This window comes from Bos taurus, chromosome 4 (assembly GCF_002263795.3).
Source record: "Bos taurus isolate L1 Dominette 01449 registration number 42190680 breed Hereford chromosome 4, ARS-UCD2.0, whole genome shotgun sequence".
NCBI classification, from domain to species: domain Eukaryota; kingdom Metazoa; phylum Chordata; class Mammalia; order Artiodactyla; family Bovidae; genus Bos; species Bos taurus.
The window spans coordinates 16,331,211-16,356,161 of record NC_037331.1 but is presented as its reverse complement, the minus strand read 5'-3'; the positions used below and the strand labels follow the sequence as shown (position 1 = coordinate 16,356,161).

Here is a 24,951-nt window from a genome sequence, read left to right as displayed (position 1 = left end):
ACCTTTTAAGAAATATATAACATGAGGGATGAGTCATAGTACATTAGGACTGCTTTTCAGCATAGATGATTTTAGCAAGCAACACCTTTTCTTCCTGTGATCACAGTAGGGTACTTAAAAACAAGACGTTGGTTCTTTCCTGTTGACAAACAATAAGAGAAGATTAAACTACTGTAAGTATCAGTAACCTAAGTAAAAAAAGATATGTGAATATATGGGGACAAAAGAAAAAAATATATATATATATATGTATACAGTTGTTTTTCTTTTCATAGAGCCTTTTAACATTAAGCCCAAACTTGATTCCCAGATAGAGGCCTCTGTAACTTTTTTTGGCATTGGAGTCAAAACGTGTCCTGTCCTCTAAAGCCACGGAAATCTATCGTGGAGGCAAGTAGCACGCGCAAAGCACTGCACAGTGGGAACCCTGGGGCGTTCGCGGCTGCTCCCACCTGTCGGCCAGGTCATTGTGACGCAAATTCTATGGACACGTGGAACACCTGCGGGAGAGCCGGGGCGGGGTCACCCTGGGCGGTAGATCCAAGCGGGGGGCACCCCAGGAGATGGGGGTCGAGGAAGGACCCGAGGGAGTAGAGAGAAGGAGACTCACTCCCCCCATCCCGGACCCGCCCCAAACAAGGTGAGGCCATCGGCCCCTCCCTCCTCTGGGTCCCGGGGTCCTACTGAGAGGGGTCGCCCACTGGGCGTCCTCGGAGGGGAGAAACAGGGAGGGGAGGCGACGGCGGGGTCCCGGCCCTAGGAGCTCGCTGGGAGGCGAGGGCGCCCGCTCCCCCCGACCGCTGCGCTGCGCTGCGGCGCGCACGGGCTCCGCCGGCTGCTATTCCGCCGCAGGAAGGACCGGTTCCTGTGCTCCCTCCGCCCCCTTCCCTCGCCTTCTGCTGACGCTGACGTCGGATGAGGGAGCAGGAGGAACGCTCCGTTCGCGGCCGGGAGGCTCCCGGGGGCCGGGGCTCCGAGGTACCTGCCCTCCGGGGCCCGGGCGGGGGCGAGCCGGGCGGGCGGCAGGCTGCCGCGGGAGATTCCCGGCAGCCGGGGCGGTCGGGGGCGCCAGCCTGGGGCTGCCAACCCTGCCCTCCGCGCGCTGGGTGACATACAGGTCGCCTCCTCCTGCGCCCTCATCCCCGTGCGGGCACCGCCACAGCCCCTTCCCCTTCCCCGCCTCCGCCCTGGGGCCTGGGAAGGTCTGGAGGAGGCGCGCGCCTCGAGAGCGCGCGTCCGCCCCGGGGCAGCGGGAGGGAAGCGTTCCCGGCTCCGGCCGCCTCTCTGGACTCCGCGTCGGCAGCACCCTTCCCCCTCCCGCCCGCCCCACCCGCTCCGGGCCTTGCCTCCCCGGCCCTTCCGGCCCCAGGACCCCCGCGGTCCCTCTTGGGCCGGGACTTGACTTGTTGCCGAGTTCACCTGCCGCAGCTCCCGGTGTTCGGCTTTTCTCTTCTCCCCATTCCCCATCTTTGGCGGAGGTGGGAGGGAGCACTAGAAGCACTCATACCAGGAGGCCTGAGGTGGATCCCTCCCCCGCCCCGGGTGAGGTGCTCCGAGCCTCGGACCGGACTGGAGCGGGAGCCCCTAAGCAGGCCAGGTCGCCGCGAACCCCCGCGCGCCCGTTTCCTTTGGGTGCCGCTGACGCCGCCTTTCCTGCCTCGCGCTATCCTGCTTCCTCTAGAAACGAACATATCCTGTTATTACGTCTGCCTTTGCCCAGAGCGACTGTCCATTAACCTTTCCCGTTGCCTTTTGACTTGGCGTGCCCCCAAAGGCCCCTCAGCTTCTCTTTGGGCATCTTAAAAACGGTGCGTGAGCCTTTTCCCTGGCGAAAGGCATATAGTTTAGAAAGGGAATTGGGTTCTCTTCTAGATACCATAAAAAATTATCACGAGAAAGGGTGCTGGGTGGCAGCCTTAGTATCTGAGATCTGGTAACTTTATAAAAATTATCAGGGCCTGGAAAATGTACTACCAGCTGGTTTGAAAATGATATTGAATGTAGGAAGAAAAGCACAGAAGGCATTGTCCATTAATGTCCTATAAATTATGACTCATTGCAAACATGTCCATGTCCAAACATTTCAGTAAAAACTCGCCAGAAAAATACCAAGTTGGTTTCTGAAGACCTTTAGTTTGGTTTTTTTGAGATCTGAACTGTTCTCTGGGCTGAGGGAATGAAATAGGAAATGCCCACTAGTTTGTAATCAGTGGTCCAGATTCTGTTTCTTACATTCTGTTCAAGACACACACACTTTTTTTTTTTTTTTTTTACTTTTAAGTAAGTTTTCAAGTCCGTTTTCTTTTTTGTTTGTTTGTTTTAGGTTTCAGTCTTTGTTTTTGAAACATCATGCTTAGAGAATACATACCATAGGGGCAAAATTCTTTGACTGCTATATATATATAATTTAAGGAGATGTGAGCGACTTCACTTTCACGTTTCACTTTCATGCATTGGAGAAGGAAATGGCAACCCACTCCAGTGTTCTTGCCTGGAGAATCCCAGGGAAGGGGGAGCCTGGTGGGCTGCCGTCTATGGGGTTGCACAGAGTTGGACACGACTGAAGCGACTTAGCAGCAGCAGCAGCAGCTTTCTAATTATATTGTTTTTTGCATTAAATAGGTAAAGAGTTGTACTGCTATTATAGAGGAACCTTTAGAAAATGACAGTTAAGCTGTTGAATACTGATTATAATAGTGGAGAGACCCAAGGCTAAAAAGCTGATTGTGGACACTCAACCAAAAGACACCGGATAGTAAATGCTTGGGAACTTTATTTTATAGCTCATTCCTTCATTTGATCCATTTTGTGTCTATCTGACTGCTTTCTCTGAGCATCTTTATTGCCATGCATTTCTCTCCACGTCAGGCTTATGAAAAAGACAGAAAATTTTGTTACTCAAAAAACCTTCAAAACTGTTGCATTTTCAGTGTATTTGACTAAAGAGTACACTTTTTTTTCAGGTCCCGGCAGGTTTATCAGAGAAAGAGGTGTGGCAACTGTGAAATGACATAGCAGGGTCAACCTGTTTCCATGTGAACTTTTTAAGTTACAGAAACCTCATACAGGAGAAAGTGGTAAAGTTAATAGGCCACAAGGATCAGGAAGAATTTTTCCTCTTTATTGGTTGAGCTGTACACCTGGAAGCCTGAGGGTGGGTGGGAACATTTAGGATCAGTGCACTGGCTACTAATGTCCTTTTTATTCCATCTGCACTTTCAGATTTAAGGGAACCATGGACAAGGATGCCATCTGTATGTTTATGTCCATGAGGCAACATAGATCACTGATTAATTCACCTTTTTCCCTTTTTCACCCCCATCCAGAATCTGCCTCAGTAAAGCCTTTAAACTCAAATACCAGTATAGGAGGAACATTCCCCCTCCCCCCCACTCAGGCTGTCACATTTTATACCACTGTCATATCTACTGCCATGGAGGATGGGCAAGGACAGGCTTTGGATCCCAGTGGAGCAGGATTGGAGCCCCAGCTGCAACACATAATTAGCCACATGACCTTGAGCAAGTTACTTCAGCTTTCCAGGTCCTTATTTGCTTATCTATAGAGCAGGAATTACATTTATATTTATATATATATAAGGATTTTCACAGTAAATAGGACTCAAGTTGGGCTTCCTGGGTGGTGCTAGTGGTAAAGAATCTGCCTGCCAATGCAGGAGATGCGATTCGATCCCTGGGTCAGTACGATCCTCTGAAGAAGGAAATGGCAACCCACTCCAATATTCTTGCCTGGAGAATCCCATTGTCAGAGGAGCCTTGCAGGTTACAGTCTGTGGGGTCACAAAGAGTTGGACAGGACTGAGCACACACACACAGCAGGACTCAAGTAATAGTAAATTATTTTTTCACATGCTAAACATATGTGCTGTCTAGATCTGAAAAGGATGCTGCTGCCTTTCCCTCACGATAGAGAATGCATTCCAGTTGGTTTTGAGTTGTTGCAGTGATTTTGTACCAATACTGAGAATTTGGGCTTCATGGAATCCTCCCTAAAGTTGGAGAATGCAGTCTGTGGTTGAGGAATAAAGCAAAGCTAATTTGTTCCATTAGGGGTAGATCTTCTAAACACCTGGCACTCAAATGTGATCCATGGACCAGCAACATTGACTTCCCTGAGAGCTTATAAGACAGGTGGAATCTCAACCCACCCTCCCCTGACCCCATGTCCACTGAATAAGAATCTCTTCTTAACAAGATCCCCAAGTGAGTCCTGTGTACATTAAAGTTAGAGAAACATTGTCCTAAGCTGGTAATTATTAAACTTTTCTGTCTGATAGAATCATGTGGGGGCTTGTTAAGTGTGGATTCCCAGCCAGGCATCTCCCATCTGCTGTTAACACCTCAGGTAGCTCTGATGCCCCAGGCTTCTCCCACTGATCTTTGAGAACATGCTCACTCAGTGGTGTCTGACTCTTTGTGACCCCATGGACTGTAGCCCACCAGGCTCTTCTCTCCATGGGATTTCCCAGGCAAGAACACTGGAGTGGGTTACCGTTTCCTTCTCCAGGGAATCTTCCTGACCCAGGGATCAAACCCGGATCTCCCGCATCTGCATGAATGGCAGAGGGATTCTTTACCACTGAGCCACCTGGGAAGCCCAGTCTTTGAGAAACACTGCACCAAGCATTTTATGCAGCAGAGTATACTAAGATGGGCCTCTGCCCTTTTCTTTAACAAAGCATTTTGGCAGATATGACCTTTGATAGTCAATTCCCTTTGAGGTAAATAGGTGTTATAAATCCCTATCTATCTGCTTAGGAAAATGAGGACTACGGCCATGATTTGCCACTCTGGATAATGCATATGGTAGAACTTCCTTGAACCTCTATAAATCCTAGTTGACCATGCTTTCATGATTCTAGAATCCCAATTAATGCACTGAAGTAATTTCAGATTTCAGTGAATCTCTACAGGATACAGATGACTCTAAGGTGTTTTATACACACTTTTAAACTTCTGTATGACTCTCGGCCAATTAGGATAAGTAACTGATTTTGAGCTTCAGCCATAAAATGAGGATGATGTCCCCTGGACAGTGTTGCCAGGATAAGCATAGTGTGCACAGAGCATTCATATTGGTGTCTGAGAAGTGCTAGTTCCTCAACTAATAGTAGCTACATGTTTCATTGTAAACCTGGTGAGAGAATGAGTTCTTGGAGAGTTGAGAAAATGGCATTGCTCCTGATGTGAAGTCTCTCCTGCTGGTTAGATGATGTCATTCATCAGGCTTGCGGCCAAATCAGAGAAGAGGGGTTGCCGCTCAGTTTTCAGCAAGCATTTGTTGCGTGAGTCATGTGCCATTCATCGTTCCAGTGCTGGGAATCCCAAGGCGAGACCCAGGCCCTTCACTGCTCTGGAGAAGCCTGTAGCCTAGTGTGGGAGATCAGTGGGTAAGGGGACGATGACACTTCAGGAAAGGTAGGGAGCGATGAAGCCCGGGGCAGAGACACCCAACCCTGGTGGGGAAGAGGGTAGAGAAAAATGAGAAGATTCATGGAGGAGGTGACCCTTGAGTTAAGCCTTAGGGCCAGTAAGAATTTGGCAGGTCAGAAAAGGTGATGAATGGAGGGAGAGTTTCCCACACAGTACCCACGTGTACAGAGGGAGGGAATACTGGTCCTCAGGCCTGGAGCCCAATGTGCATGCATGTCCCTTACTGTCTGAATGACCTTGGGCAAGTTTGATCACCTGTGAGTTGAGAGGCTTAAATGTATTAATCAGGGTAAGCACAGGACTCATTTCAATTTTGTGCTATACAGTCATGGAGAGCTGGTGGAGATACTAGTAGAAAATAAGGGACTGATGTTAAAAAGCTATTAGAATTAGAGGAAAGTAAAAGGGTCATTTTTAGAAGACATTTTACAGAAAGTACATAGAATCGAAAGAGGATGCCTGAAAAAGACAAGTGAATGCAATGGATTACCATGGGGTCGGATACACGAGGTATACGTATTCAGTGGTGACCAATGAGTATATAGATAACGGTACATTACTAACCCTGAGAGTCTAGACTAGAGAGTGGTAGGTCCCTCTCATTCTGTGGTGAGAGTGTTTGTGCAAGAAGTGGTTATAAAGTATTGCAGCTGCTTTCCCAGACCCCACATTAAAATCCATTCTGTTGCTCACAATCATCATGATCTCTCACACTCACTTCTCTGTTCCCAGAACAGGGCATGAAAACCTAATGGTACTTAGGGGAAATTCAGCCTTCTCTGCATGTTTCTGGGATAGTGCCTCCTAGGCCAGGGACCAAGGAGCTATTTGTGATAAATGGCACTCCTTGTTCTTCTTGGTAGGAACCCTGAGAGCCGCCAGGAGTCTTCAGGGTTTTGTTATGTATAAGCACGATGGCACCTATGGATTTGGGAGTAGCATAGCACCTGAGCCTGTGATGAGGAGAGATTTTTTTTTTTACAGAAGCTGAGCCTATTATCCGAGCTTCCCTGGTGGCTCAGTGGTAAAGAATCTACCTGCCAATGCAGAAGACTCAAGAGACCAGTGTTAGAGCTCTGGGTTGGGAAGATCCCCTGGAGAAGGAAATGGCAACAAACTCCAGTGGTCTTGCCTGGGAAATCCCATGGACAGAGGAGCCTGGTGGGCTACAGTCCATGAGGTCACAAAAGAGACATAACTCAGCGACTGAACGACAAACTAACAACAAGCCCATTATCCAACCCTTTGGTCCAGGAGTAGAGTGGAGTGCTGAGAAACAGGATTTCAAAAGTCAACAGTGGCCTTTCATTTACTAGTTGTTGACTTTGGGCAAATTATTTCACCTTTGTGTCTCACTTGCAAAATGGGCTGTATGCCCTTCTGATATGGGCGTGACTCTGTTCGGTGCTTCACACATGTAAAGGGCAGTACATTATTACTGCCCTTTATCCAGCACATATTTGCTGAAGGCCTCCTGTGTTTCAGATTCTGTGCTTGGCGTAAGGAGACAAAGATGAACCAGCTAGGATTCCTCCCCTCAGAGGACTTGCAGGCCAGTGCAGGGGCATGCATGTGTGTCGTGTTGGACTCCATGCCCTCGTGGACTGTAGCTGCCCGGCTTCTGTGTCCTTGGGGTTTTCCTGGCAGGAATACTAGAGTGGGTTGCCATTTCCTCCTCCAGAGGATATTCCTGACCCAAGGATCAAACCTGCATCTCCTGCATTGGATTCTTTACCATTGAGCCACCTGGGAAGGGCTAGTATGTGTGTATGTTTTGTGGGCGAGGGGTGATGCAGATGTAATCAGCTCATTGCAGGAGAATAATGGGACTGCAGAGCACCACCAGCATTGGTGTGGGGCAGTTAATTCTCTAGTGGGGAGGGCAGGAGTGGAAGGCCCCTGGGGAGGAGGAGGACAGGTGTTGGGTTGGGGAAGACTTCACTGAGGAGGTGACATTTGTGGAGAGTCTTGAGGTAAGGTTAAGTTGTTGTTTAGTCATTGAGTTGTGTCCACTTCTTTGCAACCCCATGGACTATATCCCACCAGGCTCCTCTGTCCATGGGATTTCCTAGGCAAGAATGCTGGACTGGTTGCCATTTCCTCCTCCAGGGTATCTTCCCAACACAGGGATTGAACCCATGTCTCCTGCATTAGCAGGAGGATTTGCATGTTATACAAAGAGTTCAGACAATGGTGTAAAAGATTAGAATGGGTAGATACAAGGATGGTTTTGCCTCTGAAGGCCTAGACTAAGCCCTGACTGTGAATCTAAAAGGAAGAGATGTGTTTAGTAGCTTCTTAGGAGGTAGGATGAAGAGGCCTGGGAGACTGGCTACAAAAGATGAGAAGTCAAGTTTGGGCCACTCAGTAGATTTCCTGCTGGTGATTAGCACTGGGACCACAAGAAGGAGAAAAATTGAGGGGGTGGAGATGGAGAGAGAGAATTTTAGAGGTGCTGAATTTGAAATGCCTGTTGGACATCCGTGAAGATGACCGGAGGGGGTTGGCAATTTAAACCCCTCTCCAGAGCACCAGCAGCTGCCCTTGTGGCTCAGACTGTAAAGAATCCACCTGCAATGCAGGAGACACAGGTTCAATCCATGGGTTGGGAAGATTCCCTGGAGAAGAGAATGGCTACCCACTCCAGTATTGATGCCTGGGAAATCCCATGGACAGAGGAGCCTGGCGGGGCTGCAGTCCATGGGGTCGCAATGAGTTGTACATGACTGAACATGTACACACACACACACACACTACCCACACACACACATCCCAGAGTACCAGATCCACATTCACAAAGAGTCAGACACGACTGAACATGTGTACACACACACACACCCACCCACCCCAGAGCACCAGATCCACATTCACAAAGAGACATGACTGAGCATGTGTACACACACACACACACACACACACAGACACCCCAGAGCACCGGATCCACATTCACAAAGAGTCAGACATGACTGAGCATGTGTACACACACACACACACACACACACACACCCCAGAGCACCAGATCCACATTCACAAAGAGTCAGACACGACTGAGCATGTGTACACACACACACACACCCACCCACCCCAGAGCACCAGATCCACATTCACAAAGAGACATGACTGAGCATGTGTACACACACACACACACACACACACACACAGACACCCCAGAGCACCGGATCCACATTCACAAAGAGTCAGACATGACTGAGCATGTGTACACACACACACACACACACACACACACACCCCAGAGCACCAGATCCACATTCACAAAGAGTCAGACACGACTGAGCATGTGTACACACACACACACACACACACACACCCCAGAGCACCAGATCCACATTCGCAAAGAGTCAGACACGACTGAACATGTGTACACACACACACCCACCCACCCCAGAGCACCAGATCCACATTCACAAAGAGACATGACTGAGCATGTGTATACACACACACACACACACACACCCCCCAGAGCACCGGATCCACATTCACAAAGAGTCAGACATGACTGAGCATGTGTACACACACACACACACACACACACACACACCCCAGAGCACCAGATCCACATTCACAAAGAGTCAGACACGACTGAGCATGTGTACACACACACACACACCCCAGAGCGCCAGATCCACATTCACAAAAAGTCAGGCACAACTGAGCATGTGTACACACACACACCCCCCAGAGTGCCAAATCTACATTTTGATCCTCCCACTGTAGTCTCTGGAGAGGGGTTTAATTTTGGAAGTCATACAGCTGTTGGAGGAAGCCACAGAAGTGAATTAAATCACCTACAGAGAGCAAGTAGAGTGTAATAGAAGACAGCCAAGGTTTGCGACTGCCAGGCTCCTCTGTCCATGGGATTCTCTAGGCAAGAATGCTGGAGTGGATAAGAAAGCTGTGGTACATATACACAATGGAGTATTACTCAGCCATTAAAAAGAATACATTTGAATCAGTTCTAATGAGGTGGATGAAACTGGAGCCTATTATACAGAGTGAAGTAAGCCAGAAAGAAAAACACCAATACAGTATACTAACGCATATATATGGAATTTAGAAAGATGATAACAATAACCCTGTGTACGAGACAACAAAAGAGACACTGATGTATAGAACAGTCTTATGGACTCTGTGGGAGAGGGAGAGGGTGGGAAGATTTGGGAGAATGGCATTGAAACATGTATAATATCATGTATAAAATGAGTTGCCAGTCCAAGTTCGATGCACGATACTGGATGCTTGGGGCTAGTGCACTGGGACGACCCAGAGGGATGGTATGGGGAGGGAGGAGGGAGGAGGGTTCAGGATGGGGAACACAGGTATACCTGTGGCGGATTCATTTTGATATTTGGCAAAACTAATACAATTTGTAAAGTTTAAAAATAAAATTAAATTAAAAAAAAAAATAATGCTGGAGTGGGTTGCCATTTCCTCCTCTAGGGGATCTTCCCGACCCAGGGATAGAACCTGGATCTCCCGTATTGGCAGGCAGATTCTTTACCACTGAACCACCTGGGAAGTCCTGGAACCTTGTAGATCACTGATATTCAAAAGGTGCACACATAGAGGGAAAGGAGCCAACAAAGAAAACTGAAAAGTTGCCAAAGTGTAGAGAGTGTTTACTGAGAAATAGAGGAAGGGGAGCTTAGTCAAAGGTCAAATGAGAGGAGGACCTTTGTTGGGCTCATGGTGAAGACCTTCCTCTGGTGTGGTGGAGGAAGGAAGCACACTGTGGGCTTAGAACACGTCCCTTTGTGAAGAGAAGGAAGAGGATGGTGACTGGAGGAAGAAAGAGGTTGAAGAATATGTGTTGAAGGCAGACAGGGAGGTTGATTGACTTGAAAGAGAAGGAATAATAGATGGAATAAGGTGGGGAGGGGCAAGAGGGTGAGACCGGTCCCTTGTGAAGAGGAAGGAACAGCCGTGGCTATGGATGGTCCCCAAAATGAGTAATGGTGAGGAGAGGAAGCTGTGGGAGAAAGGGCCCAGTGCCATGCCCCGGGCCATGACTCCCCGTAGAGCGTGAGGGGGAGCCTGGTCATCGTCTTCCCGGGGAGTCTCCTCTACCTCCTGCTGCCTGAAGGCCAGGAGCCAGTGACCTTGTATCTAGTGCTTTTCTCTCCGCGTTGCCAGAGGCAGCAGCGCAGGCGCACGGTGGAGTAGGGAAACTTGCACTGGCGCCAAACCCCCGCCCTCTTTCTGCTTCCTGCTTCTCTCTTCTCAGCACGCCTGACCTGAAGCTCTGTGCCTTTGGGCTACTTCCTGGTGGTTCTTCCTGCTTGTTCCACCTGCCTGACCAGGTGTATGCCCAATGGTCCTGTCTTTCCTGATTCCCACCAGAAGAACTGGTCTTGTGCCTTATTTGTTATAATTAATGATTAATAATTCATATTAGTAATAGCAGTTCTACTGCTGTTATTTATTTCAGTAAACCTCTTCCCTAAGAAAGTAGCAAGAACTTGGAAAAGAGATCTCTTACTAGTTCTCGGATAACACCACCAGATGACCCAGTTTAGGCGAGGGTGGCTCTGCTAATCGAGGCACATGAAAACACAGAGCTGTCTCCTGCTTCCCTTTACTGTTGACTTTTATTTGAAGGTCCCCCTCTTGCGTCTCCCTCCCCTTCCTAGGCTGTCTTCATCCCTGGCCCTTGCACGTGCGTGCTAAGTTGCTTCAGTTGTGTCCCACTCTTCAGGACCCCATGGACAGCAGCCCACCAGGCTCCTCTGTCCATGGAATTCTCCAGGCAATAATACTGGAGTGGGTTACCATTTCCTTCTCCAGGGGATCGTCCTGACCCAGGGATCAAACCCACATCTCTTATGTCTCCTGCACTGGCAGGTGGTTCTTTACCACTGGTGCCACCGGGTCCCTTGCTCTTAAGCTAGCACAAACGCCAACATGATTTAGGGACTACTTCACCAAACAAAGTCCGTGAATCTGTGCCATTTCCAGAGGAAGGGGTCATGCTGGTTTATTTACAGGACCTGTGCACAGCGTAGACATTTTATAAACAACATACTGGTGTCTGTGTGTTTCGGTAATTTAAAACTAATGGAAAAGGCTTACTCTATGCCTTCGGACATTTTCTTCCATCCTGGGCCTCCATTAGCTTATCTCTGAAGGAGAAAATAGGACTGAATAATCTGTAAGTCCTCTGCTCCCTCTGACTGATCTGTGGAGGCCTAAGAAATTACTTGGTCATTTCTGTAAGAAGCTTTAAGTTGTGAATTTAACCTTAAAGAACGAGAACTTTATAAACAGTAGTATCTTGCAGATTGTTCTGATCGTTGACGTTATGCTTATGTGTAATTTCATAGAGGTGTCATCACTGCATTCATATTTTTTGTCTTCCTTCACACTTATAATATTAGCCATTCATATTTGTATATGAATTATGTACATTTCATTTATAAATGTATGCATTTTATATTTGTAGGTATTTATATGTGTGCTTCTGTATGTGTGTGTGTATAGTAAGAGTGATTGATTTATCTTCTCACTTTTGATGATCTAATGGTAGTTCATCCACTTCACTAAATCATTTTTATAAATCTGATTTAAAAGAAATAGTACATTTTGCATATAGAGTTTGATCTTTTTAAAGCAACTTATTGTGAAAATGCAGATTGTAGGTCATTTTAAAAGACTATATTGAAGATCATTTAAAAAGACTATGTATACATGTATATATACACACACACATATATATATATAGTTTATGTACATATATAAGTGAGATTTTATTTCTGTAATGACATATCTGACAGGATAATTGTCAGATTCTGGGGAGAAAACCCTTTAAAATATTTATGTATGTATAGAATATTGGTGACCTGAGAATTAATTTTTGGCTCTTTGCTGCTTTACTTAATGCCTTAGACAAAAGCTATGTGATAAAAACGTAAGGGCAGCCACATATCTAATTTAAAACATTCTAGTGAACACATTGAAACAACTAAAAAGAAGCAGGGAAAATTAGATAATATATTTATTTAATGCAATATATCCAAAATATTATTTCAACATAAAATATAAAAATACATATATAAAATATAAATACGTATAAATGTAATTTATAACATATAATATAAATATATATATAATATAGCAATCTAATTATATAAAATTTAAATATACATACATCAATATAAAATACATAATAATTTTAGCAACATAAAATATAAATAAGTATGAAATATAAATTTCTTATTGGACACATTACTTTTGGGATTACTAAGTCTTCAAAATATAGTGTGTGTTTTATTTGAAAGCATATCTGTATTCAAACTAGCCATATTTCCAAGTTGCTCAATAGCCACATTTGGCTAGTGGCTGATGTACTGGACAACACAGTCTTGGATGAGAAAATATGTCTATCTCAGATTAATCTTTCAAAAAATTATATCACAGTTTTAAAATGCAGTGTTAAAATTAAAAAAAAAAAAAAAATGTGTTCCCATCATTTAATGACGCTGTGTGCTGGCAGTCAAGGATCTAGTATTTCTTTTTTTTTTTTAATTTATGTATTCGGCTGGTCTTAGTTGCAGCTCTTGAGTTCTTTAGTTGTGGCGTGCAAACTCTTGGCTGCAGCGTGTGGATCTAGTTCCCTGACCAGGGATTGAGTCCAGGCCCCCTGCATTGAGAGCATAGAGTCTTGGTCACTGGACCACCAGGGAAGGCCCATGGAGTCTAGTATTTCTTGACAGAAGTTGACTGAGACCTTTGTCTGAGTAGCGTGTTCCTTCATTGTTCACCTTGTGAGGTTAAGCTTTTAGAGAAAAGGCACTATAAATACCAGAAATTAAAATCCATTTGCTAAATTGCATTTGAAAGTTACATATCCCAAAGTAAATAAAATCAAAGGTGAGTATAATTTATACAGTAAGGTCTTTAAAAAATCCTTTCTTTAGCAAAGATACACTGTTCTTTTTCTGTTTCCAGTCTTCTCATCCATTTCATATTATCTGCTCTTGTAGATTCCCTTGAGGTTTTTCAGTGCCAGCCTTGTTATTGCCATCATGATTTTTGTCACAGCACAAAATTCACCCTTGATTCTTTATACAAGCAGGGTTGTAAGCAAGAGAAAGAATAGCAAGACCTAGATCATGCCCCTTGTGAGCAATTTGAGTTTGGGGGTTATTTTGTTTTTAGTTTATTTCACGGGGCCATATTATTTTTAACTAAAATTAATATTAAGGATGAAAGACTTTTAGAGAATACGTTAGCTTTTTTAAGTTTCTTTAAGTATGAGATGGTGTATTTGGTAATTGCCTTTGAGAGACATCTCTTAGAAGAGAGGAAGAGACTCAGGAGAACATCAGGTTGCTAATTGGCTGACTAGTGTTTGGGGCTCAGAATTGCTCCATGTAAACTTGATCTTTAACCTGACCTCCAAGAAGTCTCTATTTCTAGAAACCCAATTTCCTTATCTTTAAAAAGGAACATGTTGTGTTTATTATCTCTAAGCTTTCTCTTAAGTAAAAGTTGCTCAGTTGTGTCTGACCCTTGGCTACCCCATGGACTGTATAGTCCTGAATTCTCTAGGCCAGAATACTGGAGTGGACAGCCTTTCCCTTCTCCAGGGGATCTTCCCAACCCAGGGATTGAACCCAGATCTCCTGCATTGCAGGCAGATTAAAGAACCAGCTGAGCTACAGGGAAGCCCAAGAATACTGGAATGGGTAGTCTATCCCTTCTCCAGCAGATCTTCCCAACCCAGGAATCGAACTGGGGTCTCCTGCACTGCAGGTGGATTCTTTACCAACTTAGCTACGAGGGAATCCCATCCTCTAAAAATAATTAAAATCAGCTTTATGGTTTTGTGATTAAGAGCAACCTAGATGTCAGCTAGCTTCATCTACTGTTGTACAGGTGAGCCAAGTATAAGATGGGCAAGCCACACTTCAGTTTGGCTTCCCAGGTGGCGCTGGTGGTAAAGAACCCACCTGCCAAAGCAGGAAACATAAAAGACCAGGGTTTGATCCCTGGATCGGGAAGATCCCCTAGGGTAGGAAACAGCAACCCACTCCAGTATTCTTACTTAGAGACTCCCATGCACAGAGGAGCCTGGTGATTGCACAGGGTTGCGAAAGAGTCAGACACAACTGAAATGACTTGGCACACAAGTGGAAGAGGGATAAGCTTGTATCATTATCATGGGCTTACAGGCTTTTATTTTATACTAAGCAGAATATTGGGAGACAAGTTGTATCGGCATTGGAAATATTTACTTCAGGATGTGATTTTAATAGAGTTAGGGAGTTACTAAGCTTGGTTAATGCCTGGATATAATATTTGAGCCGTTTTGAAATGTGAATAATCGTTTAAAAATATCCTAAGCCACAATTCATTAACAGAAAATGCAAATTTTAATAGAGACTTGCACATGTAGGTTTAAATGAAAAGTCATCCATCTTTTAGCTGCCTTGAATATGGTTAGAATTCTGCTTTCCTCCCATATGATTTGCTGACTCACAAAATTAAAGCGTGACTCATAAAATTAAATCATGATGGTGTTTCACATTTGCTTCTGAATTTATGAAATGTCAAAAAATCATTTGCAGGAGACTCAAACTCAACTGCAAACAGAACCCATTTAAAGTTATATGCAGTGCTCAAGTAGTCATAACCTTATCAAAATCTGAAAGGGAGAGCTGGGTGATATCTGAGACATAGGAAAAGCACCCATAAAAACTAGTCAGAATCACATTACTTTAACTAATGTTTGGCTTTTGAAGGGATAGAAGATGATTCAACTTCCCACCCTCCACAGGGAACCCTTTTTCTCAACTATGTGTGAACACATTTTGATGAATCAATATTGGAATAATAACAATAAATGCAGTTAGTTATGCCTGGAGGAATTGCTTTCAGATCAGATCAGATCAGTCGCTCAGTCGTGTCCGACTCTTTGCGACCCCATGAATCGCAACACGCCAGGCCTCCCTGTCCATCACCAACTCCTGGAGTTCACTGAGACTCACATCCATTGAGTCAGTGATGCCATCCAGCCATCTCATCCTCTGTCATCCCCTTCTCCTCCTGCCCCCAATCCCTCCCAGCATCAGAGTCTTTTCCAATGAGTCAACTCTTCGCATGAGGTGGCCAAAGTACTGGAGTTTCAGCTTTAGCATCATTCCTTCCAAAGAAATCCCAGGGCTTGATCTCCTTCAGAATGGACTGGTTGGATCTCCTGGCAGTCCAAGGGACTCTCAAGAGTCTTCTCCAACACCACAGTTCAAAAGCATCAATTCTTCGGCACTCAGCCTTCTTCACAGTCCAACTCTCACATCCATACATGACCACTGGAAAAACCATAGCCTTGACTAGATGAACCTTTGTTGACAAAGTAATGTCTCTGCTTTTGAATATGCTATCTAGGTTGGTCATAACTTTCCTTCCAAGGAATAAGCGTCTCTTAATTTCATGGCTGCAGTCACCATCTGTAGTGATTTTGGAGCCCCCAAAAATAAAGTTTGACACTGTTTCCACTGTTTCCCCATCTATTTCCCATGAAGTGGTGGGACTGGATGCCATGATCTTCGTTTTCTGAATGTTGAGCTTTAAGCCAACTTTTTCACTCTCCACTTTCACTTTCATCAAGAGGCTTTTGAGTTCCTCTTCACTTTCTGCCATAAGGGTGGTGTCATCTGCATATCTGAGGTTATTGATATATCTCCCGGCAATCTTGATTCCAGCTTGTGCTTCTTCCAGCCCAGCATTTCTCATGATATACTCTGCATATAAGTTAAATAAACAGGGTGACAATATACAGCCTTGATGTACTCCTTTTCCTATTTGGAACCAGTCTGTTGTTCCATGTCCAGTTCTAACTGTTGCTTCCTGACCTGCATACAGATTTCTCAAGAGGCAGATCAGGTGTTCTGGTATTCCCATCTCTTGAAGAATTTTCCACAGTTTATTGTGATCCACACAGTCAAAGGCTTTGGCATAGTCAATAAAGCAGAATTGCTTTAGTTTTTCCCATTTCTACTGAAACTATTTAGACATTTATATTTAAAACACTTTTCCTTCTCTATGTGGGAAAGAATCTTTCTAGACGTGAGAAAAGGGGGAAAGTGTTCGTTCCTCAGTACTGTCCAACTCTTTCTAGCCCCATGGACTGTATCTCACCAGGCTCTTCTGTCCATGAAATTTTTCAGGCAAGAATACTGGAGGTGGTAGCCATTTCCTTCTCCAGGGCATTTTCCCAACCTAGGGATCAAACCCAGGTCTCCTACAGTGCAGGGGGTCCTTTACCGTCTGAGCCACCAGGGAAGCCCAAGAGAAAGTGACTAGAGATAAACTTTTGGGGGAAAAGATGAAAACTATATTGAACAAAATAAGAAGGAGGAACATTATTTTTTTAACATGGTACCTAGCACCTCTGACAAATGTGTATTTCTTCTGTTCATTTGGCAGTTAATCAGAAGCCTGTATCTGAGTCCTGGTACTGGAGCCAATTTGATTTGTTCCCTCTGGATCACAGGTCCCCAGTTTAAAAGGAAGGGGCTTTGTTCTTAATGATCTCTAGATTCTAAATTATACAACTTATATTAGTTCTGTGGTTATATGTCAGAAAAATAAAACCAACTATTGAAAACTGGTAGTAGTTCTAGATGAAGTTGTTCTCTGAAAAAACAGAAAGATGGAATGAGGAGAAAATTATATAAATTAGTATCCTGCAAAATTGGAAGTTACCTCGAAGAGACCTGCCACAGGTGTCCATTTGTTATGGAAAGTCGATTAGGAACTCTCTAGCAAAGACAGGACACGGAAGGTAATCACTGCATGTGAAATAAACCGCATCAAACGTCTACCCTCCAGGAGCTACAAAGTATATCTAAATGCTGAAAAGCAACTAAAGGTGCTTTCAGGGATTGGTCCCCATAAGTCCGCATGTGTCCCAGGTCACAGCTCTTGTTCTTAAGTTGTAGGAATGCACAGCTGCTTATGGTTGGTTGCGTGCATGTGCGTGCGTGTGCACACACACACACACACCCTTGCAGTTCTACTAGAGAAGCAGTTTGTTCTTTGCTTTCATTCTGTCTGGAATAATACCCTCCCAACATACCCACAGGGCTGCCCAGGTGGCACTAATGGTAAAGAATCCTCCTGCCAGTACAGGAGATGCAAGAGATGAGGGTTCGATCCCTGGGTCAGAGAGATCCCTGGAGTAAGGAAAAATGGCACCCATGCCAGTCAGTACTCTTGCCTGGGAAATCCCATGGGCAGAAGAGTCTGGTGGGCTACAGTCCATGGGGCCGCAAAGAATGGGACATAACCGAGCAACCAAGCACACATACCCACACACACTCCTACCCGTCCCCTGGCCAGCAACCACTGATTCTCAGAATCCCAGCCCAGAGGCCAGGTAGGGAGCCAGCCCAGTGCCCTGACCTCTCTTTTCTTCTAACCCTGGGTACCTCCCCCTGCCATGGCACATAATCCCCATCTCAGGAAGCACTCAGCACTCCTTGACTTCAGATTCTCCTGTTCACTTATGTAGCCCCAAAAGTCTGTGGCGGGTAGTGATGGGTAATTTTACAGGGGTTTAATTTTAAAGACTTATTCTGTATTTCATCAGATATGTGAACTCATTGCTCATGAGGTATTTCACCATCTTACATTGCATGAAGAGGAAAAACGACTACCAAACAGTTGACAAGGTATCGATTGTAGGACATATCCCAGCTTCAGGAAGGTTGCAGTGTGAACACATCTGCCCCTGGGATTCAGTGACATGTGGTGCCATTAAGCTGGGAATGAGTGACCTTACTATGGGATGGTTCAGACATACCCCCCTGCACCTACATATACTGTGAGACTCTGTTCTCGTCCCTTGCAAAGTGTGTTTACATGCTGGTGTGCACAACAGAATGAAGCACTTCAAGATGGTGACAGTTTTTAGTTAGAAAATAGAGATTTTGAATAAATTAGACAAATGACAAATTTGGCAGTGGTTCCGATCTGCAATTCAAGAGAATCTGCCGTATGCTCAGTACAGATTAAGGAAAAGGGGATACTGGACTCAGTTTCAGCTGGGACTCCAGCTAATAGAAAACCTGCTCCCTGAGGGAGGAGAAAAACCTACCGCTTAAATTGGACAAGAAATTAATTTGAGATGTGAAAACTGCCCAGGAGACAGGACACACTTAGGAAACATGAGGCAAAAGGAAGCTTACTGTTTTTGTGGGTTGAGAGTATTGGTTTGGTGACATATATCTTACCTTTACTCTGAGTAAGAGTTGGCTCAAGAATTTTAGACTCTTTGCATAATTCAAATATAATCAGCAAACTCCATAAGCTCCTAGAAAAGGGTTGTGGGCCAGAATAAATGTTCAGTGCAGTTGAAGGCAGCCTATATGGAATGAAAATACTTAACGCATGTTACGTTTCCAAGGAGGAGAATCCAGTATCAGGATTTGAGGCAGCTAAAATTGACTCCTTTTGGAGCAGGGCATCAAACTTTGCTTAAACCAGGCTTGCTTTAGTGTTCTAAGAACCTTGGAGTGATTCAGAAGAAACTTTTGCATGTATGTTGGCCAACCTGTGTGTTCAGAATGGCTTTTTCAATAGCTATAGAAAATAGAAACAAGTGGGACAGCTGTGGTCTGTCCACATGGGTAGATAAAATTGAAGAGTCAACACACCAAGCATGTAAGAAAAGCGGAGATGAGAATGAGCATAATGATTGCACAGAACCCCTGCAGAAAATGTGAACAAAATATCCCTCCTCCCTGTTCGTCCCGTTTTCCCCCTCGTGGCAAGATGGTCTCTCAGCCACATGGATGTGTTTGAGAACAGCTCCTGTTTTGAATGCCTGGCCTTAGAGCCTGAGGAAATGACAACCCGCTCCAGTCTTCTTGCTTTGGAAATCCCGTGAACAGAGGAGCCTGGCGGGCTACAGTCCCTGGGGTTGCAAAGAGTCAGACACAACTGAGCGACTGAGCACACTGGAGCCTGAGCTGGAGATATTTCATCTCCGTCGAAGTGCAGCCTGGGAAAGTCTTAAGAACATTAGGTTGGTGGTCTTGGTGTCACCCTTAGTGTCTCTGCTGGCCTTAGCAGGTGCCCTACCTCTGAGCAGGGCTACATCTTTCGCCTTTATTACTTGTCTGAGACACAGAACCTGCTCTTCACGTACTCATCCCCCCACCCTCAGGGTTGCTCCATCAGAATTAGGAACTAACTTTTCATTGATCTGATAACTCATGGGCCCCTACTTCTTAGAGTAGGTCTTAAATTATTATTGGTTCATCTGCTTTGTCCTAGGGGAGACAGAGTTTAGTGAGACACAAACATACATGTGGTCAGGTGGTGCTGAACTGAACAATATTGGTGCTTTTATTTTTCTTATCATGGGACTCAGAGTCCATAAGTAACTTGATACTTGCTCTTCGTTGCCTATCTCCCAAGGTAAGGCGACCACAAGTAGAACTTGAGGAAGTCTCTGTGCTATTAACAACGATTTATTTTGGGTTTCTTTCATAAGTGCCTTGTGGCAGAAGTGGAGAAATAGCTTCCTGTGCAGAATCATGAATTGAAATATAAGCTATTCTTAGACTTTATTTTATAGGGCAAGTGATATTTTTACAGCAGAATTTACAAATTTGGGGATACATGAAGATTTCTTTAGGTGTCTTTTGCAAATGTCAAGAGTCTCCTGGATCTGTTATGTTTGTATTCATCAGTCTTTCCTGCTCAGCTAGCTTTGTCTACTACTATAGCCAATGATCACATGTATCGTTTGAGCATTTAATGTCACGAGTTTCAATGTAAAGTGCATACAAGACTTCAGACTTGATAGAAAATCATGAGTGCAAATATTCAATTTGTAATTTTTAAATTGCATGTTGAAATAATATTTTAAGATAAATTGCATTAAATAAAATATATTTAAACTTTTTACCTTTCTTTTAACTTTTTTTTTTTTAATGAATGACTTTTCCTGTTAATCTTTGCTAGGATTGGTATTTTCAACTTTGTGTGTTTGTTTAGAATATAACCATTCTAAAAGATGTGTAGGATATCTCATAGCTGTTTCTATTTGTTTTCCCTAATGTACAATGCATTTATTTTCTCATAATTCCCTTATTATCTGTGTCTTTGTGTATGATTTTGTTCCCATTTGTATATCTTCTATGGTGAGGTATCTATACGTGCCCATTTTTTTTTAACCTTTTGACTCCCTTCACCCATTTCTCCAACCACTTACCACCCACCTCTGGCAACCACCAATATGGTATGAGATTGTTTTTTGTTTGTTTGTTTTTGACTCCACATATAAGAGCGATTCGAATGTATTTGTCTTTCTCTATCTGATGTATTTCACTTAGCGTAATGCCCTCAAAGTACATTTATGTTGTTGTAAATGGCAAGGTGTCAGTCTTTTTTATGTCTGAATAGTATCCCATTCGGGCTTCCCAGGTGGCTCAGTAGTAAAGAATCTACCTGCTGAGCAGATGTGGGTTTGTTCCCTGGGTCAGGAAGATCCCCTAGAAAAGGAAATTGTAACCCACTCCAGTATTCTTGCCTGAAGAATTCCGTGGACAGAGGACCCTGGTGGGCTACTGTCCATGGGGTCACAAAGAGTCAGACATGGCTTAGCAATTAAACAGCAGCAAGCAGCAGCAGGAATATCCCATTTTTTATGGATATGTGTTTGTATGTGTATGAATGTGTATACACACACATTACAATTTATCCACTCAGGCATCAGTGGACACTGGAGATTTAGGCTGTTTCTGTATCTTGGCTGTCATAAGTAAGGCTGCGTGAACATGGGGGTGCAAATACCTTTTTGAGTTAGTGTTTTCATTTCAGATAAATAACCAGAAGTAGAGCTGCTAGATCGCGTGGCAGTTCTACTTTTAATTTCTTGAGGGACTGCCATTCTGTTTGCTGTAGGGGCTATGCCAGTTTACATTCCCACCAACAGTGCGCAAAGATTCTCTTCTCCACATCCTTGCCAACACCTGCTATGTCTTGTCTTTCTGATAGTAGCCATTCTGACAGGTTTGAGGTGATATCTCATTGTGGTTTTGATTTGTATTTCCCTGATAATTCAGCATATTTCCATGTATCTGTTGGCCATCTGTATGTCTTCTTGGGAAAAATGTCTATTCTGATCTTCTCGTCTTCTAATCAGATTGTTTTTGCTGAGTTGTATGAGTTCTTTATATATTTTGGATATTACCCCATATCAGATATATGATTTGCAAATGTTTTCTCCCATTCAGGAGGTTGCCTTACATTAGCTTTTGAGTAAGATGATGTCCCCCTTATTTATTTTTCCTTTTGCTGCTTTGCTTTCAGTGTCAGATTCAAAAAGTTATTGCCCAGACCTACATTAAGGAGATTACTGCCTATGTTTTCTTCTAGTTTTATGGTTTCAGGTCTTACATTTAAGTCTTCGATCCATTTTTAATTTTTGTGCATGATGTGAGATAGTTGTTTTATTCTTTTGCATATAGCTCTCCACTTTTCCCAACACAACTTATTGAAGAGACTATTCTTTCCCCCTTGTATATCCTTGTCTCCTTTGTCATGAATTAATTGACTGTATATGTATGGGTTTATTCTTTTTATTTTTTAATATAAATTTATTTATTTTAATTGGAGGCTAATTACTTTACAATATTGTATTGGTTTTGCCATACATCAACATGAATCCACCACCACGGGTGTACATGTGTTCCCCATCCTGAACCCCTCTCCCACATCCCTCCCCGTACCATCCCTCTGGGTCATCCCAGTGCACCAGCCCCAAGCATCCTGTATCCTGCATCGAACCTGGACTGGCGATTCATTTCTTATATGATATTATACACGTTTCAGTGCCATTCTCCCAAATCATTCCATCCTCGACCTCTCCCACAGAGTCCATAAGACTGTTCTATACATCTGTGTCTCTTTTGCTGTCTCGCATACAGGGTTATCGTTACCATCTTTCTAAATTCCATATATATGTGTTAGTATACTGTATTGGTGTTTTTCTTTCTGGCTTACTTCACTCTGTATAATAGGCTCCAGTTTCATCCACCTCATTAGAAGTGATTCGAATGTATTCTTTTTAATGTCTGAGTAATACTCCATTGTGTATATGTATCACAGCTTTCTTATCCATTCATCTGCTGATGGACATCTAGGTTGCTTCCATGTCCTGGCTATTATAAACAGTGCTATGATGAACATTGGGGTACAGGTGTCTCTTTCAATTCTGATTTCCTCGGTGTGTATGCACAGCAGTGAGATTGCTGGGTCGTATGGCAGTTCTATTTCCAGTTTTTTAAGGAATCTCCACAGTTCTTTTTATTTTTTTTAATGTGACTGTTAAATCATTTAAAATTATGTGGCTCATAAAGATCTTCCCTGGTGCTCAGCAGTAAAAAATCCACCTGCCAGTTTAGGAAATGGGTTAGATCCCTGGGTCAGGAAGATCCCCTGGAAAAGGCAATGGCAACCCACTCCAGTATCTGTGCCTGGGAAATCCCATGGACAGAGGAGCCTGATGAGCTACAGTCATGACATCACAAAAAGTCTAAAATAAACAAATAAATATAGCTCATAGTATATTTCTGTTGGACAGAGCTGACCTAGACTATAGGTTTCTTGAGGCCAAAAATGGTGTCTGACACAGATAGCCAATCATGTTTGATAAATCAAACTGTTGATATGAAGTGAATGAATAGATAAGAATTATAATAATTTTTAAAGTAATGATTTTGACATTGTGGATGGATTTAGAAGGTGATAGGTCAGATGAAATGGATTTTGTCAGGAAGTCATTAAATGTTTATTAATTTTCCCCAGTGAATGGGGCTGAAACATACATTAAAAGAGATGCAAGTTCTGGCAGCAGCTGCTACTCATGAGACATTGAGATCTGCCCTGTACAGGCTAACCTGGTTTTGCTACCCATGATTCCTTTGTTCTGCGTGCTAGATTGTCTCAGTCATGTCCGACTCTTTGTGATTCCATTGACGGTAGCCCACCAGGGTCCTCTGTCCATGGGATACTCCAGGCAAGAATACTGGAGTGGGTTGCCATGCCCTTCTCGCCTTTGTTCTAGTGCCGTATATAATACAGAAATTTGTTTAGGAGTGATCCATTTCCAGAGAGAATTTTTCCTGTGTATCATTTAGCTGTGGTTCTCAGACTTTAATGTGCCTAAAAGTCACTTGCAAAGCCTGTAACAAATGTAGATTCCCAAAGCCATTTCCGGAAATTCTGAGTCATTAGGTAAGAGATGGCTCCCAGGAATCTGCATGTTACCGCCCCAGAAGATTCCAGCATGACCCGTAAACAATGCCTTGAGGACCACTGCTGTCTGGCAGCACAATCTGGGAGTAGCCTGGAGGTTCAGGTGGAGGGGCAGTTTGCTTAGTGATTCTTTCCCTTCTCCAGGGGATCTTCCCAACCAGGAATTGAACTGATGTCTCCTACATTGCAGACAGATTCTTTACTGTCTGAGCCACTAGGGAAGCCCATTATACTATAAAGAACTCAAATTGTTAAATATTTTAATACTCAAAAGTTGCAGCAAAGGAAACAGCAGTGAAAAGGCAACCTACCAAATGGAAAAAGATATTTGCAAACCATATATTATATAAGGGGTTAATATCCAGAATATATAAAGAACTCCTACAATGCAATGACAAAATAACTTCGATTATAAAAAAAATAGGTAAAGGACTTGAATAGACATTTCTCCAAAGAAGATATGCAAATTGCCAGTAAGCATGCGAAACAATGCTCAGTGTGCACATGGTCAGGGAAATGCAAGTCAAAACCACAGTGAGATACCCCCTCATACCCATTAAGATGGTTGCTGTCAAAAAAACAACAAAATAATGCGTGTTGGTGAGGATGGAGAGAAATTAGAATAATTGAAGCCCTGTTGGTAGGACTGTAAAATATGCACTTGCTATGGAAAAAAGTACAGAGATTCCTCAAAAAATCAAAAATAGAACTACTGCTCTGTGATCCAGCAATCCCACTTCCGGGTGTGTATCTAAAAATGATAAAAAACAGGATCTTGAAGAGATATTTGCACGCTGCTCATTCACAGTAGCAAAGATTTGGAAACAATTAGATGTCCATCAGTGGATGAGTGGATTTAAAAAATGTGCTATATATATACACAATGGAGTATTATTTAGCACTAAAAAGGAAGGAAAACCTATCCTGTCCTACGATATGGATGAACCTTGAGGACGTTATGCTAAGTGGGTTGCCATGTCCTCCTTCAGGGGACCTTCCTGGCCCCGGGATCGAACCCACGACTCTTACATCTCCTGCATTGGCAGGTGGGTTCTTTACCACCAGCGCCACCTGGGAAGCCCAAGTGAAAGAAGCCAATCACGAAAAGACAAATACTTTAGTATTCCACTTATCTGAAGTACCTAAGAGAGTCGAACTATAGAGTGATAATTGTCAGGGTCTGGGGGGAGGCAGAAATGGGGAATTGTTCAGT

General features: G+C 43.8%; 1 protein-coding gene across 19 annotated transcripts in view; it reads left to right on the top strand.

Annotated features, from left to right (window-relative positions):
• Positions 1-533: 533 nt before the first annotated feature.
• ICA1 (islet cell autoantigen 1) overlaps positions 534-24,951 on the top strand; it is a 163,915-nt gene continuing 139,497 nt past the window's right edge. For 12 of the 19 annotated variants that reach the window (XM_024990770.2, XM_005205192.5, XM_024990773.2 and 9 more), the window contains exon 1: positions 923-978. The gene's annotated coding sequence lies outside the window, so the exon portion shown is untranslated. 19 annotated transcript variants of the gene reach the window in all.